The 19,771-nt window shown below is 41.3% G+C and overlaps 1 pseudogene; it reads right to left on the bottom strand.

Moving 5' to 3' along the window:
- Positions 1-9,359: 9,359 nt before the first annotated feature.
- LOC100158196 (cytochrome c pseudogene) lies at positions 9,360-9,923 on the bottom strand (annotated as a pseudogene).
- Positions 9,924-19,771: the final 9,848 nt, after the last annotated feature.

The following is a 19,771-nucleotide window of genomic DNA, read 5'->3' as shown; positions in this document are numbered from 1 at the left end:
CACGCCCGGGCTTCGGCACTGCCAAGTAAGAACGCGTCTACTGAGAACCGAAAGGCTGACAGTCCCACCGCAAAGAACTGGGTGAGGTGGTGTCCGTGGCGGAGAAGATGGGAGATCCAGAGAACCTGCCAAGGGCTCCGAAGGATAGTGTGCTTTTGTGCAGTATTTGTGGTTAGGATTCTGGGTCTCCAGTGTTTCATACTCCTCCTGCTTCCCAGAAGGTCCCGTTTCCCTTCGCTTGACTCCTCCAGGAACCAACAAGTGCCCGACACGAGGCTCCGGGGTTCAGATGTTTCAGGCCGTTATTGTAAGATCCCAGTCGTTTGGACATCGCCTTTATTATTTTTTTTTTATTACACCGAATCGTGTACTTTCATATATTTATTCAAAAATCTTTATCATGCTAAGTTCCAGGCCCTTGGGGACTTCTCTTAGTCCATGACAGAACAAGTAGACAAAAAAATCGCTAAGGATATAGAGAACTTGAGTCAGCTAATATTGCCTAATTGATCTGTGAAAAGACCCAACAATTGCAGCATACACATGGAACATTCACCAAGACAGACCATGTGCTAAGTCATAATACAGGTCTCAATTAACTTCAAAGGATTAATATCATATAGTGTGTTCTCTGATCACAAATTAAATTAAAAATCAATAAGAGTTATCCAGAAAATCCTCTGATATTTGCAAATTATGCAACACACTTCCAAATAGTTGTTTGATCGAAGAACAAAGCACAAGAGGAATTAGAAAATATTTTTTAAAGAATGAAAATGAAAATAGAACATATCAAAATTTGTTCAGTTCAGCAAAAGCAGTGCTTACATGGAAGATAACAGTATTATGTGCTGATATTAGAAAGGAAAAAAGATTGAAAATCAACAATCTTAAGAATCTTAAGAATTTTGAAAAAGGAAGAAAAAATTAAAAAGTAAATGGAAGGAATAAAATAATAAAAATACTGAGCCAAAGATCCATGGTTCAAAACAAACAATAGGAAAAAACCAACAAAACTAAAATTTGGTTTTTGGAAAAGATTAATAAAATTGTTAAGCCCTTAGTAAGACTCATGGAGAAAAAGAAAAATACTAATTATCAATATTAGGAGGTAAAGAGGGGATATCAGTATTAGGAGTTAAAGAGAGGTCTACAGATAAAGGGAACATGGAACACAAATTGTCAAAACCCAGAGTCCTTCAGTGAATGAGTGGATAAACTGTGGTATATCCCTATCATGGGATACTATTCTGACATATAAAAGACGAAGTACTCATAACTTCAGAAACCTAAATGGATCTCCTTAAGTTTTGCTTAGTATGAGAAGTCAGACCCAAAAGAAGCCATGCATACATACGATTCTGTATATGAGGTCACCCAAGATGGCTGGTCTCTTGCTCTGCCAGACCAGTTTCTGCCTCATCTACACCTACTCACCTGACTGACCTTCCCCCTTAATCACAGAGCCTAATCAGTAAATGGCTTCATATTTGCCCCCTGCCCCAACTAGTGATTGTTCTCATCTTTAGATCAGAACATCACTATGATAGTTTGTCAGAGGGGAGGGGAGGGGTGTGCTCCTCTGCTGGTTTCCCTGGTAAAACTATGACCCACCTTGACATTAATTCTCCCTATAACTAATAATCTCTCCCTCCCTTGTGGCAAAGACTACTAACATGCCCTGCCATGCATACACAGTGGGGTATTGTTCCAGAACCTTGCTTCAGACATGTAAGATCCACCTGTTTGGAGTTCCCACTCTGGCTCACTGTGTTAGGAACCTGACAGAGTACCTGTGAGGGTATGGGTTCGATCCCTGGACTTCCTCCGTTGGTTAAGGATCTGGCATTGCCATGAGCTGTGGTGTAAGTCACAGATGTGGCTTGGATCCCATGTTGCCAATGGCTGTGATATAGGCCTGCAGCTGCAGCTTCAATTCAGCCTCTAGCCTGGGGAAATTCCATATGCAGCAAGTGTGGCCATAAAAAAAAAAACAAAAATCCTCCTACTTATTAAACCATTGATGTCTCTATTGCTGACTCGGAACTCCTTCTTCAGTCTTGAGGCTGGGCAAGTACAAGGCTTGCAGCCCTGCAGGGTGTCGGCCAACAGATTCCACTTATATGACATTCTGGAAAGGCAAAGCTGTGGGAGGGAGAGTAGACCAGTGATTGCTAGGAGTTGGGTGGGTAAGAAGTAACTACAAAGGGGCAGGATGAGGGAATCTTCGGGATTATGAAGCAGTTCATACCTTAACTATACTGGTAGATAAGGACCTTTGTTTATATGTCAAAGCCTGGAAAGTTATATATCACAAACATTAAACTTCACTATGAAAATTACCTGAAGCTCAGAGCAGTTAAGAATTTCACCTAAAGTAACACATCTTGGATAAATGGAAGCAGCATTTGAACTCAGAGCTTTCCTACTTCTAAAGCTCAGGAATTCCTTGGTGGCCTCCCAGTTAAGGATCCAGAGTTGTCACTGCTATGGTGCAGGTTCTATTCCAGGTCTGGGAACTTCCAGATGCCATGGGTATGGCCAAAAAAATAATAAAGCCCATGCCCACACCACCATCGCCACTGCTTCTAGATCCCTTACCATAGAGGCAGAAACTCCTGAGAATATTGATTTCTCTACATTCTCCAATACTTTGCTCCAAAATGATTGACTGATATCCAAGTGTCCTTACCAGTATATTCATTCCTGGTTGCAAAAAAAAAAAAAAAAAAGAAATATTTTATCTTGTACATTCAGAACATTTTTCCTTAAATGAAAAATGCTACAGCTGTGTGTGTGTGTGTGTGTGTACATATACAATTTGCATAGCAAGTAACAGCTCTTGTATTTCTATACTATTTTTTGGTAAATTTTTTAGAGCTTTTTTTAAAATCGAAGTATAGATAATTTACAATGTTTTAGGTGTATAACAAAGTGATTCAGTTTTAGGTGTATATATACACTCTTTTTCAGATTCTTTTCCATTAAACTTTATTACAAGATTTGCATATAGTTCCCTGTGCTACACAGTAGGTCCTTATTGTTTGTCTATTTTATATATAGTAGTGTGTATCTGTTAATTCCAAGTTCCTAATTTATCCCTCTCCCCTCTTCCCCACTTATTCCTTTGGTAACCACCAATACTATTTTCTTTTTTTTTTCCTTTTTTAAAATTACTTAATGAATTTTATTACATTTATAGCTGTACAACAATCATCACAACCACATTTTATAGTATTTCCATCCCAAACCCTCAGTGCATCCCTGCAACCCCCAAGCTGTCTCATTTGGAAACCATAAGTTTTTCAAAGTCTGTGAGTTAGTATCTGTTCTGCAAAGAAATTAATTGTGTCCTTTTTTCAGATTACACGTTAGTGATAGCATTTCATGTTGGTGTCTCATTGTCTACTTCACTTAGCATAATAATTTCTAGGTCCATCCATGTTGCTACAAATGCCATTCTTTCCTTTTAACGGCCAAGTAATACTCCATTGTGTATACATACCACATGTGCTTTATCCACTCCTCTGTCGATGGACATTTAGGTTGTTTCCATGTCTTGGCTATTGCAAATAGTGCTGTCATGAACATCAGAGTACACGTGTCTTTTCAAGTCATGGTTTTCTCTGGATAGATACCCAAGAGTGGGATTGTGGAGCAAATGGTAGTCCTATTTTTAGTTTTCTGAGGAATCCCCATACTGTTTTCTACAATGGCTGTGCCAATTTACAGTCCCAACAACAGTGTACTAGGGCTCCTTTTTCTTTAGACCCTCTCCAGCACTTATGGTTTGGAGACTTTTGGATGATGGCCATTCTGGCTGGTGTAAGGTGGTACCACCTAGTGGGTTTTGATTTGCATTTCTCTAATAATGAGTGATGTTGAACATCTTTTCATGTGTTTTCTGGCCATCTGTATGTCTTCTTTGGAAAACTGTTTAGATCTTCTGCCCATTGGGGTGGTTTTGTTTTGTTTTGTTTTGTTTTGGTATTAAGCTGTAGGAGGTGTTTATAAATTTTGGAGATTAATCCTTTGTGAGTCGATTCATTTGCAAAGATTTTCTCCCATTCTGTGGGTTGTCTTTTCATTTTGCTTAGGGTTTCCTTTGCTGTGCAGAAACTTTTAAGTCCCTTTTTGTTTTTATTGTCATCACTCTAAGAGGTAGATCTGAGAAGTTGTTGCTGTCATTTATGTCAGAGAGTGGCCTATGTTCTCCTCTAAGAGTTTTATAGTGTCTGGTCTTATATCTAGGTCTTTGATCTTTTACTTTAATAAAATTTTTAGTTTATTTCTGTATGGTGTTAGGAAATGTTCTAATTTCATTCTTTTACATTTGGCTGTCCAGTTTTCCCAGCACCACTTTTTGAACAGGCTGTCTTTTCTCCATTGTATATTCTTGCCTCCTTTGTCATAGATTATGGCTGTACCTGCCGCATATGGAAGTTTCCGGGCTAGGAGTCAAATCAGAGCTGCAGCAGAGTCCTAAGCCACAGCAGCCGCAACACCAGATCCGAGCCTCATCTGCCAATACCAAAGCTTGCAGCAACTGCAGATCCTTAACCCACTGAACAAGGCCAGGGATTGAACCTGTGTCCTCACAGAGACAACATGGGTCCTTAACCCGTGATCCACAAGGGGAACTCCCTATACTGTTTTAATGTAATTCAGGAGAACACTTTGAAACATACAGAATTTTTAATATTTACCTTTGCAAAAGAATATCTTTTGTCTACATAGAGTTACAAAACAGTTGGAAGGCCTCCCTTGAAAAAATGTTCTACACATCAGCATCTAATCTTAGACTATGACTCTTCCAGAAATTTAGCCTCCTTTTCAGTCTGGGGCCTTTTCTTTAAAGAATTTTTTTTCTTGGTATCTTTGTTTTTAACTTAATTCCCATTGTAGGCACAAATAAGTAAACCAGCTAAAAGTGAGGGGCTACATTATTGTTGCTTTTGCAAAACAGAGAGCCAAAAAATGACTTTCCCAGAGTTATATGATCTTGGTGACAGAACTGGAAACTGACCTCAGCCTTCTGCCCTTTATCTGGGTCTCTGACTGTAATATATTTCACACTTCCTTCTTTTCTCTGAGACACACCCTGCTCAACTTTTCAAACTAGTTCAATTGAATTTCTAATAGTCTCGTAATTGTTTACATGACATGTCCTAGGTCTGTTTTCATAGCTGATGACTCAACAATTTAATGAGAAGAGTTCTTGGAAGGGAAAACCCAACACTAGTCTGCGGGAAAAAAAAAATCTTTTTTCAACAATGATGCCTCTTGGTAACAGAAAAGTTGATGGAATGGAGGTGAAGTGTCAAATTCCCTGCTCCTATTGAATAAGTACTTGTGATCAGATTCCTAAGTAAACAAATTCACTCTTGCAAACATTCAAATTTTGCCTCATACTCAGGATACTGTGTGGGTGGAAAGGCTGGGTAGTATAAAGCATAAGCATGTGGGCATTAAACCCAACTGGCTGGGCTCAAGTCCTGGCTTTGCCAGTTATTTGTTCTGTGATGAGGGGAAAATGAACTTCTCTATGTCAGTTTCTTCCTATGTAAACTGAAGACATGCCATTGTATCCATCATAAATTTCCCATAAAGATTAAATGAGTATTGGATAGTATGCTGTTATCTTGAAAAAAAAAAAAAAAGGTGGGAGTTCCCGTCGTGGCGCAGTGGTTAACGAATCCGACTAGGAACCATGAGGTTGCGGGTTCGGTCCCTGCCCTTGCTCAGTGGGTTAACGATCCGGCGTTGCCGTGAGCTGTGGTGTAGGTTGCAGATGCGGCTCGGATCCCGCGTTGCTGTGGCTCTGGCGTAGGCCGGTGGCTGCAGCTCCGATTCGACCCCTAGCCTGGGAACCTCCATATGCCGTGGGAGTGGCGCAAGAAATAGCAACAACAACAACAAAAAAGACAAAAGACAAAAGACAAAAAAAAAAAAAAAAAAAAAAGGTGGAGTTCCCATCATGGCACAGTGGTTAATGAATCTGACTAGGAACAATGAGGTTGGGGGTTCTGTCCCTGGCCTTGCTCAGTGGGTTAAGGACCCGGCATTGCCATAAGCTGTGATGTTAGGTTGCAGATGAGGCTCGGATCCCATGTTGCTGTGGCTCTGGTGTAGGTCAGTGGCTACAGCTCTGATTAGACCCCTAGTCTGGGAACCTCCATATGCCGAGGGAGCGGCCCCAGAAAAGGCAAAAAAAACAAAACAAAACAAAAAAGGTGGATTCGTTCCTCACACTTGAAAAATGAAATTATCAAAGTACTAGAAGAAAACATGGGAAGGTTTTCAGTTTGTTTGTTTGTTTTGGCCAAGCCCACAGCATGAGGTAGTTCTGTAGACCAGAGGTTAAACTCAAGCCACAGTAGTGAGCCAAATCACAGCAATAATAACACTGAAAACTTAAGCAACTGTGCCACAAGATAACTCCCAAGAGGACTTGTTTTAAAACCCTCGAGGAAGGAGTTCCCATTGTGACTCAGCGGTAACCATCCTGACTAGTATCCACGAGGACTCAGGTTCAATCCCTGGCCTCACTCAGTGGGTTAAGGATCTGGTATTGCCACAAGCTATGGTGTGGGTCACAGATATGGCTTGGATCTGGTATTGCTGCACCTGTGATGTAGGCCAGCAGCTGTAGCTCCAATTTGACCCCTAGCCTGTGAACTTCCATATACTGTGGGTACAACCCTAAAAAGACCAAAAAAACAACCCTGGAAGAAGTTCCCCTATGGTGCAGCAGGTTAAGGATCGGGCATTGCTATAGCTCACAAATGCAGCATGGGTTTGATCCCTGGCCCAGGAACTTCCATATACCACAGACACAGCCAAAAACAAACAAACAAAAAAACATATAAAACAAACAAAAAACCCTGGATTGCCAAGGGCCTTCGTAAGTATAATACAAAATCCAGAAACCATTACAAAAAGCATAGTTTAATTTAACAATCTACATTAAAGTTTTTATCTTTTTTTTTTTTTTTTTTTTGGCCACCCTGCAGCATATGGAATTCTCAGGCTAGGGATCAGATCTAACCCACAGTTGCAACCAACCTACACTGCAGTTGTAGCAACACTGGATCCTTTAATCCACTGTGCTGGGCCAGGGATGGAACCTGCATCCTGGTGCTGCAGAGATGATGCTGATCCCATTGCACCACTGCAGGAACTCCAAAATAAAAGTTTTTTATTCTGCATGTCAGGAAATGCTACAAAATATTGAAATAATATGCAATTCACGGCTCTATAATAATCACATAACAACATTGGTGAATTTTACATAATTTGAGCCAATAAAAGGCCAACAAAAGAATGTATACTACATTATTTCATGTAGGTGAAACTAATCTACAGTGTTAGAAACAAGGAAAATATTGTCTTGGGGAGTAGCAAAGGCATATAGCAGTAAGGAAGGAAGTTTGAGGGGAGATCCTGGTGTGCCTGCCAGTAGTATTCCTTCTTTGTCACTGGTGGTGACTACGTGGATATGTGTGAAATATTTCTGTTTCCTGATTGTGGTGATGGATACCCACATCTATACATGTGCTCAAACACATAGAATATACATCAAAAGTAAAACTCAATTTTACAATATACAATTTTTTTTTTTTTTTTTTTTTTTGGCCATCCCATGTCACACGGAGTTCCCCAGTCCAGGGATCAGGATAGGCCAGTTTTGACCTATGTTGCAGCTGTAGCAAAGCTGGATCCTTAACCCATTGTGCCAGGACAGGGATCAAACCTGTGTTCCAGTGCTCCCAAGACATCATGGATCCTGTGGTACCACTGCCAGAACTCCACAGTATGCAAATTTTTAAATAAATTGTTTGCCATAAAAACAAATAAATAGGCACAGAATCTAAAATGAATGAGGCAGTTCTATGCATAGAACTATGGGAAGATCTCAAGACGTTTTATTTAAGTCTGAAACAAAAGTGCACCACAGTGTAACAGCAGGGTACTCTTAGTATGATTAAAAATTATATCCGTGGGAGTTCCCATCATGGCTCAGTGGTTAATGAACCCTACTAGCGTCCATGAGGACGCAGATTCAATCCCTGGCCTCGCTCAGAGGGTTAAGGATTCAGCGTTGCCATGAGCCACTGGTGTAGGTCACAGATATGGCTCGGATCTGATGTTGCTGTGGCTGTGGTGTAGACCAGCAGCTACAGCTCCGATTCAACCCATAGGCCAGGAACCTCCATATGCTGTGGGTACGGCCCTAAAAAGGAAAAAAAAAGAAAAATTATATCCGTGAGCTGTGTTGTAGGTTGCAGACACGGCTTGGATCTGGCGTTGCTGTGGCTGTGGTGTTAGGCCAGAAGCTACAGCTCCGATTTGACCCCTAGCCTGAGAACCTCCATATGCCTCAGGTATAGCCCTAAAAAGACAAAAACAAACAGAAAACTTACATTCACATATATACACGTGTTAAATTCCATGAAGATGCTTTTTTTAGATTTGATAAGTATTTTTTAATTTTTTTTTGAAGTTGCTGATTTTTTTCATTTTATTTTTATTTTGAAAATATTTTCTAACCCTTTTTTTCTTTTCTTTTTTTGGCTGCCCTCTGGCATATGGCATTCCGGGCCAGATATCAGATCTGAGCCACAGTTTTGAACTACCCTAGATCCTTTCACACACTGCCAGGCTAGGGATCAAACCTTCATCCTAGTGCTGCAGAGAAGCCACCGATGCCGTTGCACCATAGCAGGAACTCCTGAAGTTACTGATTTTTTTTTTTTTAGATACAGATAATTTTAATGAAATTGGCATAGTTAAGACCAAAAAGATAAAGGAGACATTGTCAGTTTATCTTCAGCTCATGCCTTAACAGGCTAGTGAACACAACTTGAAACACAGGTGAATCTTGCTCTGTTCTAAGAGAGAGTAAAGGGATCTCCTCGCTATTTAAATATATTAATATAACCAGTTATAGAAATCTGAATATAAAACAAATCTCGTATAGGTTCTGAGAAGGCATTCACCATTACCATCTTCCTGAAAAGTTTAACATTCCACATTCACATTTAATCATCTCTGTAGAAGGGGAAAACAGTGATAGTACTTGTTGAACTGGAATTACTACTAAAATTGAAAAGGCTGACACAACTTAGAATAGATTTACAAGGAGATCCTGCTGAGTAGCATTGAGAACTTTGTCTAGATACTCATGTTGCAACAGAACAAAGAGTGGGGGAAAAATGTAATTTAATGTATACATGTAAGGATAACTTGATCCCCTTGCTGTACAGTGGGAAAATAAAAAAAAAAAAAAAGGCTGACCATATTCATTTAGTCACCAATCTTATTTAAATCAGGACCGTCCAAAAGAAACATTCCATCAGCTATACATGATCTGAATTCTAGTGTATGAGATCAATTTAAATATGGTACACATATAAAAGTCATGAGACATTTTGGTCTTGTATTAAATAAGGCAGTGGCCAACTTCTACTCATTAGTAGCTTTTTTGAGATAAGCTCCCAAGTCTTCCCTTTCTCCCTTCTTCTTAATGCCAGCGAAGATCATTTTCATTCCAGGAATGCACTTCTTGGGATTCTCCAAGTATTCCATCAGTGTCTCCTCTCCCCAGGTGACACCTTTGCTCTTGTTGGCATCTGTGTAAGTGAATCCAGGAGCCTGACCTGTCTTCCACCCAAACAGACCATGGAGGTTTGGACCAGTCTTGTGCTTGCCTCCCTTTTCTACAGTGTGGCACTGGGCACACTTCTGAACAAAAATCTTCTTGCCCTTCTCAACATCACCCATTTTAAAATCGTTCTTTCGCCAAGCACAACAGACAAGTGGCCATTCTCAAGCTGGACATCCCGCTTTCTAGCTGAAGGTGCTGATTTTTAACTTCAAAAATGGCAGTTTCATAGGGGTCACTCTGTGTGTGTGTGCTTATCTATAAAAACATATTGTAGACTACATCTGGAAAATCACATAATAAACTGGAGTTCCTATTGTAGTTCAATGTGTTAAGAACCCAAAAAAGTGTCTGGGAGGATGTGGGTTCAATCCCTGACCTTGCTCAGTGGGTTAAGGATCTGGTTGCTGCATGCTGTGGCTCAGATCTGGCGTTACTGTGGCTGTGGTATAGGCCTACACCTGCAGCTCCAATTTGACCCCTAGCCCAGGAACTTCCAGGTGTGGCCATTAAAAAAAAAAATTTTTTTTTTATAGAAAAGAAACCAGTGACAGTGACTGCCATGAGTGAAGAACCCTAGGTAACTGGAACTATCAGTGGTGAGGGGATCTACTTTTATATCCTTTTTTATCGTTTGAATTCATACACTAAGCATGTATTAACTATTCAAAAATTAAACATGTAAAAGGGGGGGGCAGATTTTTTCCAAAATGGCCACTTCTGGGGAGCTCATGCTGGATTATTATTCCCAAGACCTTTGTCTCCAATGACCTTCCCTCACAACAAGCCATAGTCGCCCCCTGTTTTCCCAGGAGATCCTCCAAGATCTGCAGGTAAAGTGCCCACTCCTCCTGTATTTCACTTTTGCTTGAAAATTTGCTGTGCACTTGTCCCTGGAAGATCTTTTATTTTAGAAAACTCAGCTGAAGAAATATACATGGAAGGAGACCTGAGATAGATAATAAGGATGATTCCATGTGTAGGTGAGATCATACTATATTTTCATCGCTTAGTGGGAGATAAGAAATTAGCCAGGATGGTGCTTGGGCACTGAAGAAAACAAACAAACAAAAAACAGAAAACCTCGTTATGCACTGATTCATGAATAAACTGAATATAAAAAGTCCCCAATATGGAAATTTCTCTCTACCCATTATTCTGAATCTTTATTGACACTTCACTATACCCAGCATGGCATTATTTATTTTGTACTCAAACTCATCTTATAAACCAAAGCCCTATCAAATATATTTCCCTAGAATCCTGCACCACCAATAATATTAAGTTAAATAGTAGAATGCTAGAAAAGTGTTCCTGGAAAGACAGGCTTCATTGCTCCATAGGCCTTGATATCATTACCACGTTTCACGTCTCAGTCCAATAAAGGCCGATTGAAACCAGCTGCTTGCTGTTCCTAAACTCTCTCATCCAGGGTTCTCTGCATACAGAAGGAGGAAAGAAGGCTGGTACTCTGAAACTAGTATGAGTTTAGTAGTGAAACAAAAGCTTTAAGAACCTAGTGCTATTTGCAATGTATCTTATGTCAGTGATATTAACAGACTATAGCCACACCACTCAACCTATGTACCAATGTATGCTCTCAAGAGTTGCAGCAAACTCATGGAGGAGCTGCATAATATTTTAAATTTTCAAAAAAAACACAGCAATACTCAGCATCTCTCAGTCATGGAGTGAAAAAAAAATATTAACAACTTCAACATTACATGGGCTCCATTCCTTTTGATGACATCATAACTTGCTAAGCTGTGTTTTCTGCAGTTAGTTGCAGCAAACTGATAAAAATAAATAAATAAGGCCACAACTCAAGTTGCCAGATGGGCCATGCTGTGCAGGCTCTCCGAAAAGGCCTGAAGCATGTTTATGATACAAGTCATGTCTGAGATTCAGAAGAATGTTGCTGTCTCCAAGCAGTTTGATGTCCAAGAATGCTACAGAGAAAAATCAAAGGTCATCCATCTATCCCCTCCCCTTGACAATTCCTGTCTTGTCCCTCTTTCATTTCCCCTGATGGAGTTCTAGTAGTCACAGCTTTCTTTTTTTTCCACAGGGAGAGGATTCTATAATTGAACCATTTCTGTCATTTCCCTAAAATTTAACTTCTCTGTGGTTCTTCTATATTCATCCCAATATACATTTTATTATTATTTTCTCTCTACCATTGTAAGTCACTCTTCCTCTTCTATAGGATATTGTGCTGTTAGGATAAGAGCCAGTAGCAGTTTTTGATATTTTCTTTGCAACGTTTCAAATAATTCTTTCAGTCACCAATGGGTACTATTACACTGAAATGAACGTTAGGTTTTCTAGAGTCTGATATGGTTTAAAACAGAATCTATACAAAAGGTCAGGGGTTGGAGGGTGGGAGTGACTAGGTTTGGTTTTAAGGCTGCAACTGCAGATCCACGTAACATTTACATACACTTTCTTTAACTCGGTTTGTAGTGAGCAACTCCTTTTTTCTACTCTGATCCATTCCATGAAGTCTACTGAGTCAATTGACATTAGTATTATGTTATAGTCTTTCATTGATATATTAATGAAAAGAAAACTTTACTTTTCTTACAAAAATAAAAAAGTAAGCAAGGGAGCAATACCCTATTGTGGGTAGAGTGGTCTGGGGAGAAAAGATAATGTTATTTGGAGTGAAATACTGTGCACTAGACAAAGCAAACTGTGACCTTTGTTCCCCCTAGAAAATCTAAACTCCAGAAATTCAAGATTCTGGAGTAAAATATCCATGTTTCACTATTGCACAGAGGAGTCTATTTTCCTTTCTCTCTCACAGTCATGTCCTGTTCTGAGATGGAGCCAGAAAGGGGACAGCACCTACCTTTGGGTCTCAGTCACCTCTTTGGTTTTGTAAGTGTTATATACACATTTTCAATATTTAAAGCATAAAGAAACACGCAAAGCCAAGTAAAATTTGCACTCCCCCTGTTTTTGTTAATTATACTGGTCAGAGTTAACCTATCCACAACTCATAGCTAGTGCATCCTTCAATATTTTTCCTAAGCATTTAAGACATATACATGATTGATTATTTCACTCAAAAAGAATTTGAGATTGAAAGCAATTTCTCTTTAAAATTTCAAGGGTATTGAAATGTTTGATGGACATCAAACACTGCCTGTGGGTCAAGGTCAGTCTCCCCATGCAGAGGTCAACCTTATTTGACTCAGCCTCCTCCACCAATTCCAAGGTCTCCAAGCATCTCTGTCTCTCCTTTCCTGAAGCAGAGCCTCCTCTGTGCCACTTCAAACTTGCATCACCCCATCTATCACTTAACTCTGTCCTGGATGGAACAGGCAATTATTACAGGAAGTTGATTTTGCATTTAGCAAAACAAAAAAATCCCTGCCTTCTTAGAGGGGAGGAAATTATAAATACTAAGCCTTTTTCTGTCATCAATAATCTTTAAAGGATCATACTTTTTACTGACATTTGCTTAGAATTCTTTGAAATTCCTAGCCAGTTCAGCAATACGATCTGAAACTTTTCAAAAGTTTTCCATATAATTTAACATACCAAATAATCCTAATTACTTTAATATTTCTTCTAAGATGTCTGGGGCCCTGAGAAATACTCCAAGAAATTACAATCTATTATCAAAAGCAGCTCAATATTCCAGGAGAACTTTGTTCCCTTAACAGAGAGAAAAAAGTTTCAGTGTTATATCAGTTTACTATTAACAGTAAAATTCATTTACCTAATTAAATTTGATCTAATCTTAATGTACAAAATTCTAAAAGTTCCATTTTTTAAGCAAAACTTTTATTACGTTCTGTATCCATATTAATTTGTCCCTTATTATTTCCCATCCAGAAACAACCAGCTTTAGGACAAAATTATTCCTTTACCCCTCTACAAAAATATTCTGGGTTTTAGAGTTGAATCAGAACTGGAGCCACCGGCCTACACTACAACCTCAATACACTGGATCCGAGCAGCGTCTGTGACCTATGCCGCTGCAATATTGGATCCTTAACCCGTTGAGCAAGGCCAGGGATCATATCTGCATCCTCATGGATTCTAGTTGGGTTCTTAACCCGCTGAGCCTCAGTGGGAACTCCTGGAAGAAGTATTTTTAAGCAGACATTTTTAAAACATAATTATTCCCAAAAAGTTTACCCAAAAGTTTTCATCTCATTTATGACAATATCACATACAGACATATATATGTTTATTTTTTGCTTTTTAGGGTTGCACCCGAGCCATGTGGAAGTTCCCAGGCTAGAGGTTGAATCGGAGCTACAGGTACCAGCATATGCCATAGCCACAGCAGCTCAGGATCCAAGCCATGTCTGTGACCTCACAGCAACACTGTGATCCCTGACCCACTGAGCAAGGCCAGGGATGGAACATACATCCTCATGGATTCTAGTCAGGTTCATAACCTGCTGCGCCACAATGGGAACTCCATATATATGTTTTAGACAGACAGAAATCTTATCATTTCATCTTAAAATTTATTCATGAATCAAATATTCCAGTACAGAATTTATTAGTCTGTTAATAACAACTGCAACAAGTTTACAAACCAGTTTAAAATATTTTTCCTCCTTTCTTCCCCCGTCTTGAAATTCTACCAATTAACCCAAGGCTGAAGTTTCAGCAAAGTGGTCTGTGTTTTTAAGGACATTGTAAGAGTTAAGTTCAAGCTTTTTCCTAGGCATATTTTTGCTCTCTCAAGGTCAGAATTCTGAAAACAGTATTTTATCCAGCTAGCTTTCTTTAATTGCATATGCAAAAAGTTTTGTAATTTAAAGTTTCATCTTAATTTTCTTTGGTGTCTGAATACTGTTGGTCACATCTTACAAAAGGCAACAATAATACCAATCACACGAATGGAATACACACATATCAGAAGACAGTACTGTCACAAATCCTCCAAGAGGATGATCAACAGAGCCCCAAAGGAACACTCCCCAACACACACGGTCCTCAACAATAAACACATGTCAGAACCAATAGGCAAAATGCCCAAATAGCACCTTGGGCTCACAAACTGTCCTCAACATCAGACACACATCAGAACCAATTGGGAAAAGACCCAAATGACCCTCAGCGCTCAAGAGAGATGTTTACCGGGTGCACACTGGTGGACTTACTTGGTCTTGGGGCTCTGCAGCTTGTCCAGTTGCATCGTTCCATTCCCCAGAGAGAAAGCAGAAGTTGGCAGCCCAGCGCTGAACAGGGGAAAACCTGGGAGGGTCCCCGAAAAAATGGTTTCGGCAGCTGCAAGGAATGTCCCCCAAAACCCTTTTGGAGTCAGTAGCCACAAGCAGCAGGCTCAGGCGGCCAGCCCAGTGCAGTCATGGCTTCTGCTCTACTCGGAAAACCCAGGGAGCCAGATCTCGCGAGAGCACAGCCCCTTCTGGATGTGGAAGTTATGAAAGTGGGCCCAGCTGTTCAAACTCAAAAGCCAATAAAGAAGCAAAATCAGTGAAAAGGAAAATTTGCTTTATTTCAGAGGCCAGCAACCGGAGTAGGGGGTGGGACAGACTCCTGACCCAAAGCTGATTTCCCCCCCACCAGCAACCAGGGGGTGAAAGTTTTAAAGGGCATTTTCAGGGGTGTATAAGCAAAGGAAGGGGGCTACATGCAGAAACTGCATAGTCAGCCCTAATAGTCATCTTGAAATTGATCATGCGGTGGTCTGACCAGCATCATCTTGATTGTTTTAACTACAGTTCGTCTTCAGTTCCAGGGTCAGTTTTTCCCCATTTCCTTGAGGCCGATTCTTAGAATTGTGGCAGCTGTCACGGCTACAGTCACGGCTACAGTCTAGTCCTCATGTAGTTAACTTCTTCCACGTGGTGGGGAGTTTTATCTCTACAAAAGAGCTCAAAGGATATGCCTCAGAATATGATCTAGGGGTTCCCGTCGTGGTGCAGCAGAAACGAATCTGACTAGGAATCATGAGGTTCGATCCCTCATCTGGCTCAGTGGGTTAAGGATCTGGCATTGCTGTGAGCTGTGGTATAGGTCACAGACACAGCTCAGATCTGGCATTGCTGTGGCGATGGCGTAGGCTGGCAGCAACAGCTCTGATTAGACCCCTAGCCTGGGAACCTCCATATGCCACGGGTGTGGCCCTAAAAAGAAAAAAAAAAAGATTTGACTGAAATAGTAGAATGATCTATACTGTTCAAATATCTAGAGGTATCCAGAGGAGGAGGAAAGACTATAGGGTCCTGCTCTGTTTCACTTTTATTATAAAAATAAGAAATGGACACTTAGTATTGTTTGAAATATTTGTTTCATTATATAAAATGATTTACTTCTAACTTCTAGTTGGTCTCCCTATTTCTATCCCTCCCCCTCAGTACACACACATATACAGTGTTATTTGTTGAATGAATTATGTCAACACAGATGGTTTGCTAGAATTTTCTTTTTCTAAAAAGGATCCGTATATGACCTGGTATTAGTCAGGTTTTGGCTATGATAGTGCTGTGCTGTGTAACAAACAGCCCCCAAATTCCAAAGGCTTACAACAACCATTTGTTTTTCTCATGCACTGGTCTGCAGGTCAATTAGGGTTCCTCTGCTTTGATCTGCAGGGCAGTTCCAGACTGCAAGGCAGGTTCTGGTCTGCTCTCTGTGTCTCTTATCTTTGAACCAGCTCATGCTCTTTTTGTTGCAGACATCAGAAGACTAAGAGGCCAAGCTAAACAGACAAACACATTAAAAGCCTCTGCTTGCATCAAATTTGCTCATATTCTATTGGCCAAAGCAAGTCACATGGCCAACATCAAGGGGGCAAAGAAGTATGTTGCTCCTACAGAGGCTGAGAGAAGGCAGGAAAAGGGCCATGGGGGAAGGTAGAGTTGTGGACAAATCACGCAATACATCACAGACCCACATTCTAGGAAAATCTGCCTCTAAGGAAAGGGATCATTTATATGTCTGTTATTTTCTTTTAAAAAATTCTTTAAAAAAAAAGTCCTGGAGTTCCCATCATGGCTCAGTGGTTAGCGAATCCAACTAGGAACCATGAGGTTGCAGGTTCGATCCCTGGCCTTGCTTAGTGGGTTAAGGATACAGCTTTGCCGTGAGCTGTGGTGTAGGTTGCAGACACAGCTCAGATCCCGGTGGCCATAGCTCCGACATGACCCCTTGTCTGGGAACCTCCATATGCCGTGGGAGCAGCCCAAGAAATGGCAAAAGACAAAATTAAATTAAATTAAATTAAAAAATTCTAGAATCTCCAACCCAGGGGTTAATAAAGTCTATGCATTTAATTCTCTTCCCTTATTCCTGATTACCTATCAAAACTGTTAGCAGAACTTAGGGCAAAAATCCTAAATTGTTATAGCAAACCAGAAGGGGAGGAAACACATGACTAAAACTTAAAAATTGGAAAATTACAGACAAAGGGGACCCTAGAAGTAGTGGTCTTTTCACTATTAAATGGACAAACTGGAAATTAAGTGATGGGATCCCAGGAACCTGGTTTTTACCCCAGCTCTGAGCCAAAGTGACCAGACATGGGGTGGGGGATACAGTCAGCAAAAGCAAGCCCTACAGGAATGGCCCCTTTCCCTACTGCCAAGGCCCGATGGAACGGGGTTCTCAGCAGAGTGACCTCTCTCTGCCCAGGGCTCATCTGTGCACAGAGTCTGTGGGAGGCAAGCCTAGGTGAACAAGCCCCTCTGAGAACAGCTCAGGATACCCAGTAATTCCTGGCCAGTCCATACTCTCACTGTCCTCCAAAAGGGGCAGTCCTGTACCCTGTGATCTTCCACCACCAACAGACACAGCTGATGAGGTTGGGGGTGAACCCCTGACCCACACTGAGCCAGTCAGAGTTCTTTCTTTCCCAGGAATTTGGCAATGGATCCCTAAGAGACTGGCCCTGCTAGCTCTGAGGAGACAAGCTGCAGGGTAACAGAGACCCAAAAGCCAGAGTGCACACGCTGACACCCACAGATGCCAAGGAGGATGACCCAGAAAGCTGCTGTGAAGCAAGCTGGGTACAAGGCAGGGCAGGAGGGGACACTGGGTTCAAGGCCTAGCTGAGAGCCCATGGGGCCTAGAGAGACAGCAAGGCTAGACAGTCCATGCAGGGGCCCCTGGTTCTCAGAAAAGCTTTTGCCACGAGAAGCCCCCATGAGCTGGCACTACACCCCCTTAAAAGCTTCTCATCTTCCTTGTACCTTCATGATGTCAGACGAAAATGCAGCTTTTGCAGATATTCATGTTAAGAAAAGTAACTTAAAAAGGAAGGGACGGGGAGTTCCCTGGTGATCTAGTGGTTAGGATTCTTTGCTTTCATTGCTGCAGCCTAGGTTCAAACCCTGGTCTGGGAACTGAGATCCTACTTCAAGCCTCTATATGCTGTGGCAAGGAAAAAAAAAAAAAAGGAACAGGACAAAGCAGAGGCTGGGGAAGTGTGTGCAGGAGGACAAGTCCCTGCTAGCTCTGTTCTGTGTGAGAGTGAAATGAAGGAAAAATGGAAACAAAACCTGGGGAAACAAAACATGGAAAAACAACATCCAGGCACTTGGAGCCCATGGAAGGGAGGCTGTGTGGCAAAAGTTGGCACAAGAAAACACCCAGAAGTGGCAGCTGTGGGATAAGAGGGCCCACAGTGCTTCTCTTATTTTCAAGAGAATTTGTAAAGCAAAGGAAATGTGATATTCAATCCTTGAATGATTTTTATGGGGGCTGAAAACGCCAAGCCAGGAAGCTTGAAGTGGCTGCCTCCCAGTGACAAACACCAGGCCCCTATCATTCCAGGCAGGGGTAGAGCTCAGCAGACTTTTCACAACCTCATACTTTTTCTCTCATATGGATTTTCACCCCTGAGGGCAAGTTTGAAGGCAGCAACACAATAAAGAGAAACACTTTCAGAGTCACCTGAAGACCCAGCTCCCTGACCTAAACAAGAGTGCCATGTTGGTGCAACTGAGAAAAGTTGGGCCTTTTATGAAAATAGCATCCAACTTAACTGATGGCATTGTGGGGAATGGAGACTCTTGTGGAAAAATGGTTTTGTTTTTGTTTTTTAATGAGTGCAAAAGTGCAGAATGGCCTAGGGCCACGGCCAGAAAGTCAACAGTTAAACCTCAAAGAAATGAGGAAAGGGAAACTAAGACATATCCAGCAAGGAGTTCCCCTGTGGCACAGCAGGTTAAGGATCAGGCATTGTCACTGCAGCGGTCTGGGTTGCTGCTCTGGTGGGGGTTCAGTCTCTGGACCAGGAATTTCCATGCGTGTGGGTGCAGCCAAAAAATAAAAGAGGAGATCTTGCTATGGCACAGTGGGACAGGAAGCATCTTGGGAGTGGTGAGACACTGTTTCCATCCCCAGCCCAGCACACTGGGCTCCAGGATCCAGGATTGCTGCAACTGTGGCTTGGATCTGATCTCTGGCCCGGGAACTCCATATGCTACGGGGCGGCCAAAAAAAGAAGAAAAAAAAAGTTGTCCAGTATGTCAGAGACCACTGACATCTCTGCTGTGATGTCTCTGCTGTGAGGCTTTGTGGATTAGTCACAAATCTGAGCTGAGGAGTTCTCTGGTGGTGCAGTGCAGTGGCACAGGTTTGATCCCTGGCGCAGGAACATCTGCATGCTGCGGGCACAGCCACACACACACAAAAGGAGTTTGAGCTGAAAAGCAACTTTTTAAAATGTTATTAAAGTATAGTTAATTTACAATGTTGATACCTCATTCACCTCACCCTCACCCCCACCCCAGCCCTGCCCAAGGGAGAATTTGGAGATCTATGAAGGGGATACGCAGAGAAAAATGACTTTTCAGAGAGGAAAGGAGGACTGGATTAAAAAAAAAAAAAAACTGGATGAATCTACACTTGATGGAGAAATATATCAATTTCAACTTGTCATTTTAAAATGAGGTCCTTAGTTTTAAGAAGATTGCTTATGAAAATCAAATTTTCTGTTTCCAGAGTTACCCCTGTGATGCTCTTGCATAAATCTCTCTCTGTCAAATGCCTGGCAGCCTTTAGCGATGGCTGCTGAGAAATCAGAGCAATATGAGAGCCATCTGTCTTCTCTCCCCCCCACCTTCCCCCAAAGTTTTTTTGACAACTTGGAGCTGAGAATTTATATAGCATGTT

Source organism: Sus scrofa, chromosome 13 (assembly GCF_054392235.1).
Source record: "Sus scrofa isolate SSC_HxYL_T2T_F1_AM1 chromosome 13, Sscrofa_HxYL_maternal_Yorkshire_Landrace_v2.0, whole genome shotgun sequence".
Lineage (NCBI taxonomy): Eukaryota > Metazoa > Chordata > Mammalia > Artiodactyla > Suidae > Sus > Sus scrofa.
This window is presented reverse-complemented; position numbering and strand designations above follow the sequence as displayed.